This window comes from Emys orbicularis, chromosome 3 (genome assembly GCF_028017835.1).
Source record: "Emys orbicularis isolate rEmyOrb1 chromosome 3, rEmyOrb1.hap1, whole genome shotgun sequence".
Taxonomy (NCBI): Eukaryota; Metazoa; Chordata; order Testudines; family Emydidae; genus Emys; species Emys orbicularis.
Window position 1 is genome coordinate 151,851,067 of NC_088685.1, and position 10,546 is coordinate 151,861,612.

Below are 10,546 nucleotides of genomic sequence, written 5' to 3' on the forward strand. Positions count from 1 at the left end.
TGCTATTCCAGCCCTTTGTTTCTCCTGAACTTAGGGGCTGGCATTTGTAGTGACCTCTTCTCAGCCCTAATAAGGATAGGTATCAATTCAGTTCAGTGACAAGCTAGACAGATGTCCAGTTAGTTGTATGGGGTTGACCGTGGTAAGCCTGTGAGCTGCTAGTGTAAATTAGGGTCTGGACTCTCCTCTCAGTTCCACCAGTGTAAATTGGGAGTAACCTGGATGGAATCCATGGAGGAGTCACATTGGTGTAAGTGAGAGGGGAATAAGTCCCTACCTGTTTCCAGAAGTCCAAACAGACTAAGGCTGAGCTGAGCGCTTGCACAATTAATAACAGTGCCAGGCCTTCTCCCCTGCGAAATCTGCCTCCTTACTGCCCATTAAACCTCACAGACACTGGCTCTGATGTGAGCATAACTGGATCCACACCCAGCCCCTACCCCCTGGCATGGATTCATCTTCTGTCCTTGGATTAATGTCCAAGCAGCTCAACACTGGGGGTTAGAAAAGGGTAAATCAACACAGGGAAAGTGGGGAAGAGCTGGATCTGGGCTGCAGGGTCTAGCAGGTGGGCGTGAGCAAGTGATTCTCCTGTTAAATATTCAGCTGATGAGCAGGAGAGTGGAGCTGTACAAAGGGCAGGTGGCTCTACCCAGGGAAGAGGGGACTGGGTCTGGCGCTCCATGAATAAGTGATGAGCTGGGCTGCGTTGCTCAGGTAACCAGCTGCTTCTGGTGCTGATCACATGTAACATGTCTTCTGCACTCAGTGTTTATTCCCAGCGGGTGCGCAGCGGCAGTAGTAATGCGGGCAGACGGAAGGAGGCCAGGCAGTGTGGTGGGCTCTATCCCCTTCCCCACAACTGGCTTGTCTCTTCTACCTGCCTGGCTAGCTTTTTCCTTTGGGAGAACTAGATCGGTGGGGGACGACTCGCCATGGCTCCTGCTGGCCCAGCCACAGGAGGTGACTCCAGCTCAGAACGGCTCCTACCAGATTAGCAACGGAGAAGCAAATCCCAGTGAAGACTTCTTCCAACCAGCCTCCCAGAAGGGAGACAATTTGCATTCAATTCTGGCTCAGCTTGTCTCCTACTGGCTCAGGCAGGAAGAGGTGACTCCCAGTCTGAGAGCAGCTCAGCTCCTATTTGGAGGCCAAGTCCCCTGTGGTGCATGGTCTTTTCTGCTTCCTTGATTAATTCCCATCAGGGGATGCTGGGCCCAGCGGCACTGCCAGGGGACGAGGAGGAGGTATTTGGCTCAGATACTGGGCAGGTGTGGGAGGTGCTGTAACCACATTACTTATGAGCGAAGTTTCTTATTAACAGTCAAAAGGCAATGTGAAGCAGCCAGTGCCTGTGACTCACACCTGTGAATCTGGAGAGCTGTGTGAAGGTACCAGAAGGCCAAGTGAGGCATGGACTGCTGCAGAGAGGGAACTGACTTAACTCTAACCTGAGCCAGAGACAGCAGTGGAGCCAGGGAAATGAATACAATGATAACTTGAGCGCTCATAGAGATCAAGGAGACAGTCCCCATATTGGAAAGAGAAGGATCAGAGTATAGGAATCAAAGAGTTTCCAGCGATCAGAATTTCCTATATGCTACATGTGCCCTACAGCATGAGCCAAGGAACTGGCTGTGTGACAAAAGCCACGAGTGCCCGGATGCATTGGGTACAGCGACTGCAGTGCAAATGGCTTCAGAGGAGCAAATACAGCCAATGGGCAGTGACAAGGGGGAATCCTTTAAACTGGGTACTGTAGAACAATGCAGTGCCATTGCACTGAAAATAAAGGATATTTTCAATAAGAAACTATAGATTCAGGACACAAAATACCAACACAAGGGCAGGGAACTCTGATCCCCTGATTTAAAATACAGCTTCACACAATATTTACCACTTGGGTACAAACTAAAAACCTGCCTAGCCATGAAGTGACATAAAAAGCTCTTTGCTATAAATACTGCGGATGTGGGCACAGAGGCCCTGATTCTTCCCTAGGCTGTCATCTTATGGACCACTGAAAAGTCAGTGTAAAGCACTACTATTCTGATCTGAGAGTATTTTACATCCACTCTCTGCGGGTGTAAGTAATTCCATGAGGTGCCAACCTTGGGGAACCAGGCACAGGGTGTCTGGAAGGAGATGACCACACAGATACATCAATAAGAGACCACCTTCATCCTAGCTGCCAAATCTTCTTAAAAGCTCCCCCACCTGATCACCTGATGCTAGAGAAAGTTGCACCCATTTCACTACACCTGCTACCCACCTGGTACTCCAGAATAGCACCCAACCTCCATCTCTAAATCAGAAAGGCAATTACCGGGTGTTAATGGATATTAAGGCAAAGATGCCACTGCTTTTTGTCTCCTGGATGTGATGCCCTCAACAGAGGCAGTATCATATAGTCATTAGGGCAGGGATTGGCCATTAGGACTCCTGGGTTCTCTCCTTGGCTCTGCTACTGACTCAGAGTGCAGACTTGGACAAGTCGCTACCTGTCTCTGTGCCTCAGTCTCTCATGTGTAATTATCCATGGGAAGTATCACACCATCACAGCCACTAACATGGAACTATGTGAAAGTCCAGGACTCCTCCTAACCAATAACAAAGTGCAGACTGTATGGGATTCCTGAATGCTGGGGCCACAATGATGCAAGGAATTATCAGCTGAGCCAACACGTGTGACAGCGTCAGAGGGTTCTATTTACATTTCCAAATGGAAGAACATTTAAAAACAATGAATCTAAGGAGCCTGGGAAAAGTCCTTCCAGCCCTACCAAATGTCATGTATCCTGTGTGATGCGCCTGCATTTGGCAGGTCTGTCACCCATTCCTGCATCACTGGGAAAATGTCACATATTTCTATCAGCAAGAGACACCCCCCCCTCACCCCTGTGCTCAGGAAACAGCTGTTAGTCTAGGGGAAGGTACACTGAGCTGTAGGAAGCTGTGCATTCTAGTCCCAGCTCTTCCACTGTCTAGTGTTAATTTTTCTGTGCACGTCCCAACACTGATTATTAACCAACGCCTCAGAGCCTTACCTTAGGGGGGATACGTGTTGTGACATTACACCCCATATTCTTCACAGTGATATTATTATGATATGATTATGGCATAGTTATGATGCATTTTATGCAAGATGGGTTGTGTAAGGTGTCATTGAAAAGGTTATGATTTGCTGAATATGATTATTGTATTTGTATGCATGTATCATTTTTGTATCTAAAGTTATAAATACTGACTATGTACATGTCCTTCAAATGTAGTTACACCTGGGTAACGCCCACTAGACAAGATGCTTTCAGTCTAGATCAGGGGTTCTCACAACAAAATTTTTGGTGGCTTCAGAGTGTGGCCACCAACTCTTGCTGGTGGCTGCACTGACACTTTTTCCTACAATTATTTTTTCCCTAAAGTTAATAAAGTGATATGCACATATATACACCCAAATCATTGTAATTTATGTTAGGTTTTGGGGTTTTTTTGCAGACTCAATAATAAAACTAATGCACAGTTATCTCTATTCTTTACTGGACCTAACAGAATAGGAGAGGGGAGAGGAGGCACAGATGTGGCTGGCCCAGGGCACCTCCAGGCAGGTGGGGGGGCTCGGGGCTTCGGCCATCCCGGAGCTCCTCTAGCCAGGGGGGAGGGGCCCTCCGGGTTTCGGTCAGCCGGGGCTCCTCCGGCCGAGGGGGGAGGGCGCGCTCGCGGCTTCTCTGGGCGGGGGCCTTGTAGTTCCAGCCGCAGAGGGGGCAGGGGGTCTCCACCTGCTGCCCATGCATCCACTTCTCACCGCCTGCGTCCCTCCTCACTCCCCTGCCACAGACACCCCCAGCCCAACGCGAGAACCCCCGCTTGTTGGTGGCTTACCACTCACCTCCTCAATCCCCCGCTCACAGCCAGACCCCCTGCCCGCCTCCTCACCCTGCTGCTGGCTCGCCTCCTTACTCCCCCGCCAGGCTCTCCACCCGCCTGCCCATCACTCCCCTCACTGCTCGCCTCCTCACCTTGCTCCTTAAGCGTTGTATGTCCCACCTGTGTCTCCAGAGAGGTGGCACATGCAGGAGCAACAGGGAGGAAGGAGAGAGGCTGATGCTCCCCCCCAGCCCAGGAAACCCCCTGGTGGCCGCATGCAGCCACGGTGGCCGCATTTGAGAAACAGTGGTCTAGATAGTGGGTGGGGAAGGGCCTATTCAGGGCAATGGACCACTAGAAAGAACAATAGGTCTTAGGAGAGGCTTATCTCCCACCTGGTGAGCCTTCCTGAGAACGCTACAGACAGCCTGTGAGTGATGCCTGCTAGGACTCTACAAGGACATGTGACCAGGCCACATGATGCTGGACTCCATCTTGGGAAGTCATTATTTTTCCACAGACTGGTCTGGGAACCAAGGTTTGGAACAAAGGGTTCCCGCCCTATGCAAAAGCTATATAAGGTGGGGAGTGACATCATCTGGGGTTCTTCACTCCCCACACAAGAAGACTCCTGGGAACACCTGAGAAACAAAGACTGAACTGGGGGAAGTGCTGGACCAAGGCTAAAGGGATTTCTAGCCTGTATATGAAACACCTGGGGATTCCAAGCTGTAAAGCAAGTGCAGCTTGTCCCTTAAGAATCTGCAGCCTGCTTGTATCATCTCTTAGGGTGAGAATCTACTAATTCATATCCAATCTATCTAGTCTATTAAGCTTAGTTTGTGGTTTTTGTTCATTTGCTAGGTAATCTGCTTTGATCTGTTTGCTATCCCTTATAATCAATCTTTTGTAGTTAATAAATTTGTTTTTGTTTTAATCTAAACCAGTGAGCTTTGACTGGATAGGGGAAAATCTCTGCTTGGTTACCACAAATGTGCATTGTTCTCTTCACATTGAGGGAGAGGCGGACCGGGTATTAAACCCATATACTGGCCAGATTTGACCAGGGCAGGGCGGTACTGCTCTGGGGTCCCAGGCTGGGAAGCTGGTGGTTAGAGAGCCTGTGTGTAACTGCTGTTGGGTGTGTCCCTACCTGTGTGGACGCTGGTGAAAGTGCAGGTTGGAGGGCTTTGCAGCTTGTCACAGCAGTACATTGTGAGAGGGACAGGGCCGGCTCCAGGCACCAGCCCAGCAAGCAGATGCTTGGGGCGGCCAAGGGGAAGGGGCGGCCAAGGGGAAGGGGCGGCACATCGGGCTGTTCCGTGGCAATTCGGCAGCGGGTCCCTCTCAGAGGGAAACACCTGCCGCCGAATTCCCGCAGAAGAAGAAAACGGCGCGGTGGAGCTGCCGCTGGAGTGCCGCTGATCGCAATTGCGATCGCGGCTTTTTTTTTTTCCCCGCCGCTTGGGGTGGCAAAAACCCTGGAGCCAGTCCTGGAGAGGGAGCCCAAGCTGGTGGGTCAGGGGGCTCAGTGGTACCCCAGTTCCAGGTGGTACCCTGGGGGGAACCTGTCACATGTATCATTGGCCCATTTTACATATAAGATATCTGAAGGTTTGTGCAAGATCACTTCAGGCTGATCTGGGAGTAAAGACGCAAGTCTCATCCCTCTTTCTACACTGCCTTTCAGAAGGAATAGGCAAAATTATGAGTTTGGCTATGTTGTCTCTAACCCTACAGAACACTCTGCTCCATGCCAGGAACAGAACCTACAAATCCTGATACAAAACATTCTGCTGCTGTCTCACCATCAGTTATGTAATCCATTGGCATAGCATGTGTTGTGTCCCCATATAAGGGCTGGCCTATGCAGAAGATACTAGGGCGCTGCTATCACTGGTTAGTCCTATAGCTTAAGAAGTCTGTGCTGTAGACGTTTTGGTTCAAACCCTGTTGCTAATCTTTATGGGAGATCCCCTCTTAAATTAGTGCAAGGATCCTGGAATAATTTGAATTCTTCTCTGCTCAGGGGCCCCCTATTATACCTCTGAGCTAACCCACTGCCCTGTGCTTTTGCTTTGTCCTTTTTGACTGACCCTTCCCTCTTTGTGGGAGACCAATGGTGTTCTTGTAGGAGGGCTGTTGTGGAGGTCCCCCTGCTCCAAATGAGGTCAAAGGCCTTCACCAGCACTAGACCTACACAATTTCAAAAGTGGAAATGCATGGAAATTATTTGCAAATACGCAAATTAGCCAATTGAAATTTGCATACACAATCACACATGGAACTGCAGAAAACTTGGCAGCTATGCCCTTCGTGGCTGTCTGCACTGCCCTGCCCTGGGTTGTGTGCAGGTGACTTCTCCTCAGGGGGAGAGGATCTGTCTCTCTGGGGTGTTCTGAAGGCTGTGGGATCCTAAGTCTGCCTGTGGGGGAGGAGGGAATCAGCTGGGCAGCAGGCAATGAGATTCACAACAGGCTCGCTTGCTTGCTGCTGTTCCCATGGAAACACTAGAAAACGAGAGGAAATCCAGCCCCAGCCCCCTTTGCAGATGAGCTTCCCCACCCTTACCCCACCAGCTGCCACACCTGTTTCCATGAGAGCCAGCAGGTCCCTCTGAGGCATTTCCCTGGCTGAGGCTCACAAGCATTGTGAACTGCTGTTTCTCCAGCAGCCCCCAGGGATGGGAAGAGCTGGTGCAGAGAACCACCAACCCAAACTCACCCTACACTCAAGGCCAAGCCTCAGAGCTCAAAGGAAATCTATTTAATTTCCAAAGAGATCTGCACTTTCTGCTTTTGCCCCTGTCTGGATGGATCCAAGAGGTGCTGGAAATCTGCTCTCTTAAGGCCTTCAGCAGAGCTGGGCCCAAGCTATAAAATCCAGACCTGGACTGGAGTTCAAAGAAACAGGTGTACAGGGGGTCTGAATCTCAGGGCTGTTCAAATCCAGGTGGTTAGTTCGGTCCCGTCTCTAGAGGTTTGGAGAAGTTTTTGGGTGCTAGTCTGAAAGGACCGTCTTCACTATGTCCAGTAGGGCTGCAGTATGCAGCTGAACGTCAGTCAAATCTGGGATGACTAGCTGTTCAGACCTGCTGGAGAACATTAATGGCTGCTAGGGGCACTGTCCAGGCCAACCTTGCTTAGGTTGTGAGTTTTAAGGACTGCAGCACAAGATGGAGTTTGGCTGCCAGCATTAGACTTCCTGGAAGAGAATCCTCTTTGTTAGACATAGATGAGACTCAGGTTGAACTTCCCCCCAGATTCCAGACTAGACCACCTTGAGGTGCAGAAAAGTTTGGCCTTTTTTTTTTTTTAAGCAAACTGCTCCTACTCCTCTGAGCTCCATAATTTGAGCTTGAGGAGGAAGTCTTGAAATCAGGCTGGTTCCTAGGGTGACCAGACAGCAAGTGTGAAAAATCGGGACGGGGGTGGGGGAGATAATAGGTGCCTATATAAGACAAAGCCCCAAATATCAGGACTGTCCCTATAAAATTGGGACACCTGGTCACCCTACTGGCTCCTGTGGTGACAGTTCTACAATCAGCCAGTAACCAGAGACCTCTGGGAACAAATGGATCTCAATGGATCTGCAGTGCAAAGGGGTTGGCAGCTGCTTTGGGATGGGGGTGGTGAGTCCTAACTTTCTGATGCTGTTCTGAACTGAACCCCAGAGAGACAGGGAGAACCAGTGACAGGAAGAGAGTGACACAAAGAGAGACAGACATGGAGAGCGATATGCAGAGAGAATGAATGTGCATGGTGAACTGGGTGTTTGTGTTCATTCTCCTGAGCTGGGCAGAAAGAAGAACCCACTGGGGGACTGAGGGAGCCTGCTCCTCTGTAATATGTTGGCTTAGTGTACATGTAGGGCCCATTGTTTTGGGGTTTTATTTTATTTAATTTTTCCCAGGGATTTGTTGGTGTTTATTATTACAAAAACAAAAACAGGTGAAAATCAGTGCGGAAATGTATTAATAATTTTTCTGGGTAAATATCGGGGTTTATTTTGGTGGATGGAAGGACAGGGGGAAAAGTATTCAGTAGATTAATGTTACCCGAAATTGGGCCAGCTAGTAAGCTTAGGGAGGACTAATGACCCACCAAAGTTTGGCAGAAAGCAGCGCTTTTATTAGACTAATAGCTAAGCTCAAAAGAAGGGGCAGGGGGTCACACTCACACTTGCATACTCACGCTCCCAGGACAGGCACGGCATTGGAGATGTCAGGATTCTTCAAGGTAAGTGTCCCCCAGCACAGCGATGGACAGTGTGATGAAGGTAAGTCTTCCCGAGGCACAATGGAATGCAATGTGGCAAACCACTGGTCAGGCAGTCTGGGCAAAGGGCCTTCACGGGAGATACAAGCTTGTGAGTGCACTGCTGAGCACATGGCCCCTTCCCCTTTTAAGGACCTGTTCCTCATGGCCTGCGACTAGAGATGACTTGGCTGCATCTGGTTGGTCATACTCCACCTCGGGCAGTGTCCATGCATTGGGTGTGTGATCGCTGCCTAATTAGAATCTCAGACACCTTGTCTACCTGGGAGCTCTTCTGATCTTCCAGATGTTCAAGCAGCCCATTCATCCACAAGCATTCCAGAAGGGAGGGGGAGGGGAAAGCCACTTCACAGGTATTCAGAGAGGGGGGAAAGTGTAACAGACCTTTTGAGCATACAGGTTATACATAGCATACAGATCACTAAAACAACAGGAGTACTTGTGGCACCTTAGAGACTAACAAATGTATTAGAGCATAAGCTTTCGTGGGCTACAGCCCACTTCTTCGAATGCATATAGAATGGAACATATATTGAGGAGATATATATACACACATACAGAGAGCATGAACGGGTGGGAGTTGTCTTACCAACTCTGAGAAGCCAATTAAGTAAGAGGAAAAAAAAAAAACTTTTGAAGTGGTAATCAAGATAGCCCAGTAAAGACAGTTTGATAAGAAGTGTGAAAATACTTACAAGGGGAGATAGATTCAATGTTTGTAATGGCTCAGCCATTCCCAGTCCTTATTCAATCCTAAATTGATTGTATCTAGTTTGCATATCAATTCCAGCTCAGCAGTCTCTCGTTGGAGTCTGTTTTTGAAGTTTTTCTGTTGTAAAATAGCCACCCGCAGGTCTGTCATTGAATGACCAGACAGGTTAAAGTGTTCTCCCACTGGTTTTTGAGTATTATGATTCCTGATGTCAGATTTGTGTCCATTAATTATTTTGCATAGAGACTGTCCGGTTTGGCCAATGTACATGGCAGAGGGGCATTGCTGGCACATGATGGCATATATCACATTGGTAGATGTGCAGGTGAACAAGCCCCTGATGGTATGGCTGATGTGATTAGGTCCTATGATGATGTCACTTGAATAGATATGTGGACAGAGTTGGCATCGGGCTTTGTTACAAGGATAGGTTCCTGGGTCAGTGTTTTTGTTCAGTGATGTGTGGTTGCTGGTGAGTATTTGCTTTAGGTTGGGGGGTTGTCTGTAAGCAAGGACAGGTCTGTCTCCCAAGATCTGTGAGAGTGAGGGATCATCTTTCAGGATAGGTTGTAGATCTTTGATGATGCGCTGGAGAGGTTTTAGTTGGGGGCTGAAGGTGACAGCTAGTGGTGTTCTATTATTTTCTTTGTTGGGCCTGTCTTGTAGGAGGTGACTTCTGGGTACTCGTCTGGCTCTGTCAATCTGTTTTTTCACTTCAGCAGGTGGGTATTGTAGTTTTAAGAATGCTTGATAGAGATCTTGTAGGTGCTTGTCTCTGTCTGAGGGATTGGAGCAAATGCGGTTATATCTTAGAGCTTGGCTGTAGACAATGGATCGTGTGATGTGTCCTGGATGGAAGCTGGAGGCATGTAGGTAAGTGTAGCGGTCAGTAGGTTTCCGGTATAGGGTGGTATTTATGTGACCATCGCTTATTAGCACAGTAGTGTCCAGGAAATGGACCGCTTGTGTGGATTGATCTAGGCTGAGGTTGATGGTGGGATGGAAATTATTGAAATCATGGTGGAATTCCTCAAGGGTTTCTTTTCCATGGGTCCAGATGATGATGATGTCATCAATGTAGCGCAAGTAGAGTAGGGGCGTTAGGGAACGAGAGCTAAGGAAGCGTTGTTCTAAGTCAGCCATAAAAATGTTGGCATACTGTGGGGCCATGCGGGTACCCATAGCAGTGCCGCTGACTTGAAGGTATATATTGTCCCCAAATGTGAAATAGTTGTGGGTGAGGACAAATTAATGCTTTGATTAATGGAATTCAATGTGGTTTTCTTCAGAACTAAAACAGAACTCAAAACACAATTCCACCTCTGAGTTTAAGAAAACAATGTATCTCTAATCCCCCAATAAAACTTTTCATCTGAATAAACAGTTTACTGTTGTAGATTTAGAACTATTAGCCTATAAATATTTACATTTAATAATTGTGCCACACCATTTGCAGCGCAAACTTCATCCTTTTCTCCTGTTTTTGTTTTTTTAAAACTTTCGAATACTTCCTTGTGTTCTGAAACCTATTCTGATACAGATTTTTGTTTTCTTCCCATTTTAGTGTGTCAGGTCTTTAAACCGTTATCTGCTAACAGCTTGAAATGTGTATGTGGTAGGCTTGAGATTCAGTACATTCAGATGCACAGGCACTTCAGAGCTTGCATGCGTGCCTGTTTGTTTATTGTGTGTA